Consider the following 13,556-nt stretch of genomic DNA (forward strand, 5'->3'; position numbering starts at 1 on the left):
TACATGGTGCTGTGGAAAGGCAAAACTATAGACACAGTAAAAAAAACAGTGGTTGCCACAGGTTCAGGGAAGTTGGTAGAGAGGGATATGTAGATAGAGCACAGGGCATTTTTCAGACAGTGAAACTATTCTCTATGATACTGTATTGGTGGACACTTGATATTGTGTATCTGTTAAAACCCATAGAACCATACACACAAAGAATGAACTCTATTGTAAACTATAGGTTTCAGTTACTAAAGCCATATCAATATTGGTTCATCAGTTTTAAATGTACCATACTAATGCAATTCATTAATAATAGGGGAATCTACTTGTGAAGGAGCAGTAATAGAGGAACTCTATATTATGTGGAATTTTTTTCTGTAAACCCAGAGCTGGTATAGAAATAAAGTTTATTAAGTAAATATATATTCATATACATATATAAAACCACACATAAAAAATGGATTTCAAATTATCCTTGCTCACACCAAAATGACCATTCTTTAAAGAAACAATACACATGTAGGTATGCATAGTTTATATGTTCTTGTTCTATTATGCCGCTATTGTTTTTTCCCCATCAGAGGTATGATATATTAAGAAGCATTCTGAGCTTATAATCAGGAGCCTGTTCCAAGCCATCTGGTTGTCCCACTAGAATTTTAAATTCATCATGCACAATTCTGAATTATTCTCTTTCACTTTCTCCCCCCCTCTTCCCAACATCAACATACCCCTCCTGTATTTGTCCTGTCTTGCAGATAGAATTACCATTCTTGAGTAACTCAGCCAAAAATGTAGGAGTTATTCCAGACTCTTTTTTCTCCCTCAGATTTATATCCAATCAGTCATTAAGTTCTGTCAATTTTACCTAAGCATCTCTCAAATCTTCCCCTTATCTCCAACTCCATTAATACTTGACTCAGGCTACCATTATTTTTCATTTGAATTATAATGCTTCCACAGTGCTGTTCTTTCTAACATTCAAATGTGGTCAATTTACCTCCCTGTTTAAAATACGTCAGTTATTCATCATTCTTTTCGAGATAAAATCCCAACTTCCGAGCATGATGCTCACAGTCTAGTTTCTACTTGGTAATTCAACCACACACTACACAGCAATCACAGCAAATTATTTGCACTTCTTTATGACAGCTTACTCTCCTTTATCCATGTGCTTTTATATCAAATGTCATGCCAATTTCCACAACCCCTTTTGCTCAGTCTTTAAGACTCACACCCCTTAAATAATTCCTATGCTTGCTTGTATCATACACTGCTCCCACCAAATTATAACTATTTATAAGTTAATAAATGAATAAATGTACAAATCTGAAGTTAGGTCCTGATTCTGTCATTTACTAATTCCAAGACAAATAACCTGTCAGAGTTTCAATTCCTCAATGGAATACAACTGTCAGAGGTTAAGCTAAACCACAGGACAAAAATCACTGTGTGTGTGTGTGTGTGTGTGCATGTGACTCAGCAAAACAATCTCTTTGGGAAGAGTTCCTTGAGAAACCCTTTAACCAATCACCACCCCAAATCGTCATTATGCTTATTTCTTTTCATGTATATTGATTGATACTGCTTCAGCACACTTGTCAAATTCCTTTCTGCCCAACCTGAATGAATCCTCTAGGAAGTAACATTAATCAGCAATTCTCACTTTTCTTCAAATAACACCATGGAGAAACTTAGTACAATTCTCTCTTTAATGTACAATGAGCTAAATTCCTCCCCTTAGGCAGACAATCAAGTCCTCCTAGAATTAAGTGTGGTATCTAATTTAGGGAAATTTGACCCTGTGGGCACAACTACTGCCAGGACAGCTGCTCTGAAAATGCATTGTCCGCAAAAAAAACTTCTGGCTTCTGTTTCTGCCCAAGTCCTTCTCTGAAATCTTGGGTCACCCTTTCCAGTACAAAACCTGCTCTCTTCTATGTCTAATACAACCACTGTCGTTTATTTTCTCAAATATCAACTATTTTATGACCAGTTCTGTGAAAGCTGAGCCCAAGATGGGGGCTCATGTGCATGTGATTTATTAAGAGCTTTCGGGGACACCAGCAAGAGAGTCAGGAAAACAGGGTAGGGAAGGGGGAGGCCCTATACAGGAATGTGGTAGCTTCAGGTAAGATGGGCTAGAGTCCAGTGGGGCCTCTTGGGGATGGGAGGAGCACTTCAGGTTGGAGATGCTTGGATGGCTCATGGGCAATCATTCTGAGATGGATGCAGGTATGAGACATTAGCTTATAGCACTGCGTCAGCAGGCGGATGGACACAGCAACCAAATTTTTAAAAGAAGAACCAGGGGATCTGTGTGGAGTACAAAGAGCTATTTATCCACTACAAAAGTCTCTGATCCCACTTCGTAAGAGTTCCAAGAACATCATGTATCCAACATGTACTCAAAAAAAAATTAGCCTGTGATGATCAATTTATAGTTAATAAAGTCTCAATGAATACAAGAATGGAAGCCCTTAGCTAGGTCCTTAGTTTTTGCTATATTTAACTACATAGCCCACCTAGATAACATTACAGGGCTTAAATAGCAATCTTTATATATAGCGATACAAGTATGTCCATAATATAGGATTGTCTTCTCTGACATGGTATCTTCTTATAATAAGCCTAAAACACTAAATGCTCACCATAATATATTTTCAGTGGTAATACTATTAGCTCTACATGAATGAAGGTGATAAATGGACTTCTTAAGAGAGCTTTAACTTAGACATAAAAAATGAATTCAAAACTCAGGTGAAGTGAAAAGAAAGGAGGAATTTAAGTGAATCTGGAATTAAGATAAAGCTGGTTATTGCACCTAAGGATTTAAATATCCATACTTCCAGCCTAGAATTTATTTCCAATTTCTATTCATAGTTCTCTTATATTTGAAGTTAAATTGAGGATAAATTTTCTTTATTGCCAAATATGAACCAGCTTTAAGGGAAAAAGAAGATTTAAAAAACAACAAAATACTCTGTGATTCTTTGGACCCATAAATAAATGTAGTTTAAATATTCTTGTGTTCATTTGCAAATTCTATGCCCAAAATTCATGTTAAAGGGACTGTTAACTAAAATGATATCTCAAGAAATTGCAGTATCAAGGCATTCACCAGAACTTCTACTGTAGGATGAGTAAGATTTTAAAAAGCCACTCTTATGAAGATTGCCTGAAATTGTGGAGAGCAAATAAGTATATCAGAGTTTAGTTGTAATTATTAAGAAGAGAACCAGTAAATTTAATTTTACATATAAAAAATTGAACTCTATCCTAGTAGATGGGTAGAGAATATATTCTCATATTCACTATCCATTCCCAGAATCTGTCACAGACCTGGCAAATAGTGGTAGTCTTCTATATATATATGTTTAACCAATGCAGTGAAAAATAAAATATTTATTGGGTCACATTATACACAGGACTATGCTAGTCTTCCAGGATATTCACATTTGTTGAAGAGGAACCACAGAAACGCAGTACACACACACAAATACACAGAGAATAGTTACACGTTCACAATTATTTATAATCAAGTGCTACATGCTCTAATTCCATTTTAAGAGTCTTAGGAACAAGGGAAATGCTGATACAAGTGGGAAGGCTTGAGGTAGAACTTACAGAGTAAGTCAGATGTAGAATAAGGGGAAGAAATGGCATGGGCGTTCCAAGGGAACTCATGATTGTAACTACTGACTTTAAGGAACACCTTGCAATCTAAAACTTCCTTATTGCCATAAGATTGATATTTCTAAAGTATAAATATCCACCCTCTTGAGCCCACACACCTTTCTCCAGGCTCATTCCTCTTGCATTTCCCCTCTTGCGCCAAGCTCTTTCACACACGCCCCTTCACTTTGCTCACACAATACATCCTATCTCTTTAAGGCCTCCTAGAAACTACATTTTAAGATTCAGCCCAAATATCCCTCTTTCCTGAAGTCTTTTCTTACCGTCACACATAGAATTCAGCCTCCCAGCACCTGTTCCACATCAGAGCATTAAATTGTTTACAACTGTGTCTTTCACTTAAGTGCAGCACCTCAAGGAAAGGGATATTTTATTCATTTTTAAATCTTTAACAATGGGATATAACAAGGGTTTTATAATTGTTTGATAAATAAGGACATGATTGGAAGGAAAAGGAAGGAAAGGAGGGAAGGGGAAAGCCAGACTAACCTAAGCAGAGAGTTTGTATTAGCAAGAAAAAGGAAACAAAGGCAAATGTTATGGTTAGTCTTGAATGCAAGCTCAGAAGTTCAGACTATTTTATGCTTTGTGTCAGGAGTATGTAATGATAAGAGGAGAAAAGAGTAAGAAGGTAGCAATGCACCGTGTAAACTCTAGAGAAAGTACACCAAAGAAGGGTGAGGGAAGAGACTGATGGAGTTGAATTTTAAGGGTTTGTTTGAAGAAAGACTTTTGCTCCACAGAACATAAGACTATGATCAAATTAATTGTATTGTTTGTAAGCTGAACTCCACTTGAAAGAGCCAACAGAATTTCTGGAGGAAATAATAGAATGTATAAATTTATTTTCACTTCCTTCTGAAATAAGGCACTGGTAATGAATTTTTCAAAATATATAAATTCCAAGAGACAAAGAGAATCACAAATGAGATAACAGAAGCAAAATTTTTGAAAACAGAAAGCAGGCTGGACAAACAGTAGCTGATCTAGAAATTTTTAATGAAGGAATGACAAAAGGTATGAAACAACCCAATTTGCCTTCCAGAACCTCCAAAAAGCATCAAGAATTGCCAGCATTGGGTATCTCTGAAAGTGAGATTAGAAAAACAGATGAACTTGGTGAAAGTCTGTCCAAAAAGCAGTCAGAACCTTCGATCCTTTCCTCTACTCTGCATACCAGATGACTGACCCTCCCTTCCCCTAAAAGAAGACTGAAGATTTATTCTCTGCAGAGGAAAATGGGAGCATTTCTGCACTAAGGAGGACAGGAAAAGTTGAGAGTGAGACATGACACAATAAAACATAGATATTAAATGAACATTTGCACATCTCAGCCACCATCCTCTACTTAATTGCCAGAATACTAGACAGGATTGTATCGTGCAGGCAAAGTACTGGAGAATTCTTCAATGCAGAATTTGACTAGTCCTTTTGACACTGAAATTTCTCCAATGAAATAACTCACTCAGATTATCTTACAATGAATCCTTTACGGACAAGTCAAAATGATAGCAGAGGGAAGGATATGTGGCTCAACCAGACAGGCACCCGCCTACCACACAGGAGGTCTCAGCTTCCGGTCCCAGTGCCTCCTAAGGAAGTTGAGCAGATGCCACACCTGCCACAACAAGCTAGACACCGAAGCCCACTGCAATAAGCAGACACCTAAACGAGCATTGCCACAAGCCAGCAGATGCCGCAGCCCATGGGGAGCAGACATGGCTCAGGCCATTGGGCACTCCCCTCCCAGGTGGGAGGTCCCAGGTTCAGTTCCTAGTACCTCCTGGAGAAGACGAGCAAACAATGAGCAGACAGACAAGAGAACCATCTGGGGGAGGGGTGTGATAAATATGAATAAATAAATAAATAAATCTTTTTAAAAAATGATAGCAGAAAAAACTGGAAGCTATAAGATAAAGTGAGAAAAACACTCAGAATTAGAGAAAGAGATAGATACAGAATAGAAAGAGTTGGGTTTTTTTAATTAAAAGACCCATCCAGGAGATCCAATACCTAAATAATAGGATTTCTAGCAAGATGGGAAAAAATAGAAATCACTAATAAAATATTTTAAGAAACTTTTCCAAAATTAAAGGGCATGAGATTCCAGACTTAAAGAACCTGTCAAGTAACTAGCTAATGGATAAATACCCACATCAAAGAACATCCTCATAATATTCCAGAATACAGATGACAAGATAACATCTTACAAGGTTTCTGGAGGTGAAAGTGGAGGACTTGGGGAGAGAAAAGTAACATATAAAGGATCAGGAAATAGAATGACACTAGACAATTGATAGCAACATTTGAGACTAGAAAATAGTGGAGACGTGCCTTCAAATTTCTGAGGATAAATGCTTTTGAACCTACAATTGTACATCCAACCAAGCTATTTTAAATTAAATAAGTGTAAAGTAATTTTTAGCCATGAAAAAGCCCACGAAATTTAATTCATGAATATTTTATAATAAGCAACTGGAAGGTATTCCCCAGGTATAAGAAAAAAATAATAATAAAGAAATAAGCAATAAAAGAGAAGAGAGAGGTAAAGAGAATCACCATGGTGATGGTACACAAAATCCCAGGAAAAGAGTTGTACACCATTCATAAAGAGCAATCAGTCTACTTCGGAACTGACTAAAGAGCTACTACAAGGATTTCAAGTAGATGAAATTGATAAAATATCTGATGAATTTGAGTGTATTGTGATAAATTTGACATTTTCAGGGATTTTGTCAGAGAATAAGGATTCAATTAGTGATTAGTACATGAAAAAACAATCAAATGAAAGCACAAGTTAATGTTAACTACAGAAAAAATAAAAACATGAGTGTGAATAAGCAATAATTAGATTATACTACATGGCTCAGCTGTGTAGAGGTTTATATGGTTGTACTAATACACACATAGAAATTGATCTTACTAAACTTATTATATATCCTTATTCAAAAGAAGAGGGTGAGGAGACAAAAAAGATGTATGGTGGAGGTAGGGGGTATTTCTATAAAAGATCACAATCTCCATCTTCAAGGTGGGAAATTACTAGATGATGCTTGAAGCACACAAAAATATTAAAAAGTAGATGTATAAGTGTGTTACTTTGTGATAAATAAATAGATCAAAAAGTTAAAGAATCAGTTAAAATAACTGAAACTATCTCTGGAGAGTAGGAGATGACAGGAAGATGGGTCAAAAGACTGTGGTAAACCTAACAGGCCGAAATCATGAAACTATGCATTATAACTAATTTAAGGAATAAAAGCCAAATTTAAAATGATTCTCAGGAACAACCATGTTTCTAAATGTATAAAAGAAATATTGATTGTGCATTGTAGCTTATAAAACCCAAAACATAATAGAGCCACTATTTCACTTAAATTAAAAGGTTTGTTTAGGTGCTCTCCTAGGAGTTACTCATATTTTTTTCCTATCCCTCTTCTCTGCCACACAACCGCATATCCCGAGGAAATTATTCCAAGATATAAATTAAAACTAATTTGACAAAGTGATTGAAGTGTTTAATGATCCCTGTAAACGAGCCACACTCATCAGATATTGCCTACATTTATTCAGGTACAATTACTGCAAACCTAGATATATAAAGACCACATTCCTGCATGAGAACAATGAGGAGGTCTGCAAATCTCCACAGCTTCACCCTCTCAGAGAAGCCGTTACCCTCTCCTCTTGCTCTTCAGAGTTATTTTTTGTCTCCAGCTTTATCATCCCTGGGTTTCATTTCATGAAGGCACCAATACATCTTTGTTTTCATGATAGCCATGTGACAGATTAATTATCTGATTCAGATCTAATTTCCCAAAGACTAGAGAGCTTGGTTTTTGGCTTAATTCTTGATACGCTGTCATTCCTGTTAGTAACTATTAAATCATTTCCAGGAGATGACACATTTGATTGCTCACTGTTTCCATGTCTCCTCTCTGTGTCTTTCTCCTCCTCAATCTCTCTCTCTTACTCCCTCCCTTTCCTTCTCACACACACACACACACACACCAGCACACACACACTAACACACCTTTATGATTTGGGCTGGTCTCATTCACATTTCACACACGTCTGAGATTAGAGGACACTACAATACTCAGAGATAATTAACTCCTTCTTTACCTTTCACAAATAAGAAAAACAAAGCTTAGATGAAATTTCTTGCCCAAGGTTTATAACTCAGGACTTTTAATTTTTAGTCCAACACTCCATTACGTCACATTACCTATTTTGGTATTTGCACATTCTTGGCAAAGATTTTGAGAATATGTTTTCTGCTCATTGTCCACTGTTGAGTAACAGGTTTTTGAGTACTGTTATACATGACATTTTTTTTGTGATATATATGCAACATATGCCAAATAACAATAGTTCCCAGCACATAAGAGATGCTCAATAAATATTGATGGAATAAAAGATTGAATATTTATTGATTTTCTATTATGTACAGGGTGTTTTCCTAAATATATAAGATTTTACTGTTGTTCATATTGAAATCCAATACCTGGAAGGTAACCCTTCAATTACCCTAAAACATTCTGAAAAGGAGTTGGGAGTTGTTTGGGATTTTTACCATTTTTTTTTGTTATTATTTTGTTTCTTTGTTCAAGAAATGCCTAACTTTTAAAACGATGGTCAAATATAATCTTTGTGAACACGATATATTAATGAATATTTCTCAATTTTTCCTAAATTTTGATTAGTTTTTCATGTTCAAAATAAATAACTAGTCTAATTAACCTTAAATTATATTAGGCTTTTCAGAACTGCTTGGTTGCTGACACAGTAAAAATAAGTTTTCTCCTGGGAGATGAAGATGAGATTTATATATTTAACTATAAATTACAGGAAAAGCTGTACTTAGGTTTGAAGCATTATCTTTACAGATAAAGACCTCTGACTTTTTTTCTTATTTTTATGAAATGTTTATTACTAAGTGTCTAAATATTCTCAGAGTAACCCATCTCAAGCCCTCAACTAAGGCAGGAGTAGGATAAAAATTTCCCACGGGGCCTTGTTAATGTGACCCAATTGCTGTCCAAGACAGAATTTAACCTCCATGCCAAGTAAACCTTGGGTTTCTTTTAAAACGAAATCGTTAATGAGGTACCTAATGAGGTTGTCCTTTCCTACCATTTGTCAGCTTTTCACTGATGCATCTGCCTTCAAGATACTGGACTGTGACCCAACATGCACATATCACCAAATACCCATCAGAGAGTATATTTGGCTCTTTAGAACCAAAAGCCTAGAGATGAAAGAATCTGATTTCATTAGAACTGCCTGAGCCATCCATTTAGTTAGATGAAAGCCAATTTCATATTGCAGACAAGCTATAAGGAAAAAAGGTAGGAGAGCAACAGATATTTTTTCGGGTGAACCATGGTTTAAATAAACACAATTCTTTATCTTTACCTATTGAAAATCATAGTAATTCAACATTTTTTTAGTTTTCTAAACACATATGAATTTTTATTCTGCAGTTTTTAAATTAATGTTTCATTAACTATATCATGATAGATGCTTTTATAATAAAAAATATCCCTCATGCTATATGGAGTATAATTTTTCAATAGAATTAAGATTATATATACATGTGTATATGTGTTAAGTTGATTTTGAGGGAGAACCCTCAGAAGAATCTAATTTTTAAAAATTTTATCTTAAAATCAATGCTCTAAGAGGAATATACATTTCTTTCTTCTGTTTGGAAAACGTTTATAATAAAAAAATTTACTGCTAATGCTGTTACTATTTCAAGCAAGAGAGCTGAATTTTGTTGCCAGGTAGTAAGATTTAAATTAAATACATCATTTTAGTCAGTTCTAATGAAAAATGATTATTTTAGTTCTTTAATTTTAATCCTTCTTAATGAACGGTTTGATATAGAAATGTTCATATTTGGTTGAATACTCATCCCATGTAATTACAGAAAACATTTTCAAGATGATGTGAAAAAATTAGGTATATGGGTCTAATTAATTATTACTATTAGTAAACACATGTTTTATCTGATATATTCATTGCCAAGCCCTAAGTATGTTATTAAAATATATAGTTTTTAAATTATATTAGAAATATTAATTAGTAGCTATAATATTTCACAAAATTTATTAGTGTTTTCATTTTCATCTAATATAGATGCTGATGCTGACTTAGCTAAACTCAAGAATTTTGAAGCTCCTAATTCCTGGATTCACTTGTTTAATGCTCTCTACTGTTAAATTAGATTGATTACTTTGAATATTTGGCTGTAATTATGCTGTAATGGTATTTCGAGAGAAGAATCACCAGCCTTAAATCCTTTTTTTAAATAGGCAAGGTTTAAATAAATAATTTACATGTTATATTAGAAGCAGCCACATAATGCTCCCCCCTTTCTAAGACACTTGCAGTTGCATAATTCTAACCAAATGTAAAATATCAAGTCAATGAAGAGCTATGAGTTTTGTGTTACTTATGGTGCTTTTTTAAAGCAATTTTATTGAGATATATTCACATACCATACAATCCATCCAAAGTGTATAATCAATGGCTTTTAGTATAATCACAGAGTGATTATATATTTATCACCTGATGAGTTTTAGAATACTTTCGATACTCCAAAAGGAAAAATCCCATACCACTTAGCAGGTACTTCTCAATCTCTCTACCCAACTCTGTTCCAGATGTTCTGCATATGTGCTAGAAGATGCTGCTGAGGGGTGGGGCAGAACAGCTGAGCAGGGGATGTATTTGGTGCCTTGACAGGGGCACTGCTGGCAATACTTAGTAGCAGAGAAGAGAGAGAAGCAATGAGCCTGGACTATGGAACTAAGATTTCCCTGGTAGTGGTCTATGTTACTGGGCAAGCTTTATGTTCAAAATGACATGCAAATAATATTGGCAAGGTGCCTCAAGCAACTACCTATACATCTTAATGTTTATGGCCCTTCAAAATAGATTCCCTGGAGACCAAGATGCTCAGCACTCCAAGAACCCCTCTCCTGGAACTCCCTTCAGATCTGTATCAAAAGGTGATGAGAAAATCATATCTACTTGATAGCCTCATGTTGATTTCGCCCCCAAAATATATCTCTCTAATTTAACATTTTTATCAGGATTAGTTATAATGAATCAAACTTGTTTTCAAGGGACAAAAGACAAGTCATCACTGAAAGGATTTTGTTTGAGTCAACAAATACATATTGCACTTGATCTAAGCCAAAAGGCCAAGAAGCCATCAACAAATACATGTTGATTCCTATTCTCTGTAAAGCTTTACCTCCTCCATAAGGAAAAGTGCAAGTATGATGATATAATGAATATAAGAGCAATCTATAAGTTAGCATCCAAATGTTACTGACTAGCTTCTACTAATACCTAGAAGACAGATTACTTTTTTCTTCAGTTTTCCTCTAAACGCTATTCTAGAAATGGAATCACAGAAGTGTTTTGAGCAATGAACATAAGGTGATTATTTTGTTGACAAACATACTACAGTTTTCTCATCTCCTCCCACTGTCAGGGTTTAAAAAAAAAGCTTAGATGTCCAGAAATCTGGGAGGATAAAGGAAAGCTTTAAGTACCATTTCTCAGTGCCTCTTAGTTTGCTGGGCTGCCAAAACTCAGATACCATGAAATAGGTTGACTTATAACAACGGTATTTATTAACTTATAAACTTAGAGTACTGAGGCTGAGAAAATGTCCAAATGAAGGCATCATCAGGTAATGCCTCCTCCCCAAAGACCAGTGGCCAGTGATCCTGGACTCCTCTATCACATGGCAAGGCACATGGTGGCATCTGCTGATTTTCCCCTTCTCTTCTGAGTTTCACTCCTTTCAGCTTCTTACTTCTGTGGCTTTCTTTCTCTTTGCCTGAATTTTATTCATTTATAAAGGACTCCAGTAACAAGATTAAAACCCACCCTGAATGAGATGGGTGACATCTTAACATACAATTCTAATCACCAAAAGATCCTATACTCAATGGGTCCACACCATCAGGAATGGATTAACTTTAAGAACAGACTCTTCTGGGGTCCACAGAGCTTCAAACCATCACAGCCCCCTACTTAGAAAGTAATTGCAAATTAGCACAAAGCACTACACTAAAATGAAAAATCAAGTAAGTTAGAACCAGGACATCAAGTTGAATTTATAGTTTAGTGATTGGTTCAATTTCTAGTTATTTTTAGTTAAGGGACCACAGAGCTTTACACATCTTTGGTAAACTTAATATGCTGTAGTGAGAAAAATACCTATCAAAAAAACATTACCTCCTTTCGATAGAGCTGGAAAAGGGTGATTAGAAAATGTAGCTTATTCAAGCTATTCAAACTATGCTGCTCAAGGTTCCCAATAAACCCACAAAATGTTAAACCCCTCTTCCTGAGAAAATTGAGGCATATACACCTAAGCAGTACCTAAATAAAATGTGAAATGGCCATGCTGAGCAGCTTTCTTTCTGTATTCTGAGCCTTGGCTACAAATCTGAGATATTTTCAGAGTGTAAACACCTCCTCTCCAAAAGCTCATCTGAGGTGACAGGCAGAACCAAGCATCGCCTAGAACTGCCATGCTTCCAAATACTTATAGTGTTCCTCTATCATCCCCTCCCAAAGGTACAACACCTGAAGCACTCCTGGTGCTAGAAGGAGGTAGCCTCTAGTTGGGGGACAGGCAACCTGGCTTCTCTCCCCTGCACACTCGACAGCTTGGCCTACTCAAAGCCTAGGGCCAAGGTTTTGGCAGTACACTTTCAAAGTGGTTTTATGAAATATATAAAATAGCCAAGTCCCATCTTTAAACTCCGACACTGTCCCAAAGCCTTGGCGATTAATAAGCAGCTGCATCTGGCTCACTTTGCACCCTGGTACTGTGATTAAACCAGATTTATCAGTGGGCACACTCTGAACTGTGGTCCCTGTTGCCTGGGTGCTGATGCTGGTCCAGTCAAAAAATCTGCTGAGTAAACCTGTACTACTTCCCACCCTCTATTTAAGAGAGAGCCTCTCCTTCTTGGAACAAAAACGGATTCATCACTCAGTCCATGCAGAAGACTGGGCATTTTAAACAGAATTTAATTTCTTCAACTGTGCGTGCATAAGAATCACCCAGGAAATTTATTAAAATGCAGATTCCTGAGTTCCACCCGCAGCTTCTGGTTCTTTAGGTCAGGGAATTTGCTTTTTCAACAAGCACCCCATGTGAATTTTGATGCAGAGGTGATCTATAGACCACACCTAGAATGCATATGCATTTTTAAAAAAGTAACTGTCAGCCCTCAACACAAGGGTTTGAATAGGAGGAATAAGAAACAAATATTTTTAAACAAAAGAAAAAGAAAAAAAATTTTTTAATTAAAAATTTTTAAAAAATTTTTAAGTAACTGACTTTCCTGGAATTTGCCTCCATTTTGCCCTGGAGACCTGTGCTTAAATCCAACCTCTTCTATTTAGAGGTTTTGTGACTGAACAAATCACTCAACCTCTAAACCTTACTTGTGAAATGGGAAAAGAATCCCTTTTTGAATGTGCTGTGATGTCCACAGGAGATAATGCAGAGGAAAGCGTGCTGGAAAAGGGTGGGCACTAGATATGTGTCATCTCGGACAACTTTCCCCACCCCTCCTGTACCTTCCCCAGCTTGGTTTCGTGGCACCCACTCATCTCTTGGGGTCCAGCCTCCCTGCCTGTGAACAGGGTAGCACTCCTGGTCAATTTCCTTCCTCTCCCCACAACCACATGACATGGCTGAGCTCTTCTCGCCAACAGAATCAATGGAAGAGTGGAGTTGCCAAAAAACATCTAAGATTCACAAAACTCTACATTTCAATAGCTTCAACAAAGGGGCTCAAACTCCCTTTAAGTTTTCAGTCTAATTCTAA

At 36.2% G+C, this 13,556-nt stretch overlaps 1 protein-coding gene across 3 annotated transcripts in view; it reads right to left on the reverse strand.

Annotated features, from left to right (window-relative positions):
- Positions 1-13,556, reverse strand: part of DLG2 (discs large MAGUK scaffold protein 2) — a 2,400,703-nt gene that overhangs the window by 2,016,127 nt on the left and 371,020 nt on the right. The gene's annotated exons all lie outside the window — the stretch shown is intronic.

The sequence above is a fragment of the Dasypus novemcinctus genome, chromosome 10 (genome assembly GCF_030445035.2).
Source record: "Dasypus novemcinctus isolate mDasNov1 chromosome 10, mDasNov1.1.hap2, whole genome shotgun sequence".
NCBI lineage: Eukaryota > Metazoa > Chordata > Mammalia > Cingulata > Dasypodidae > Dasypus > Dasypus novemcinctus.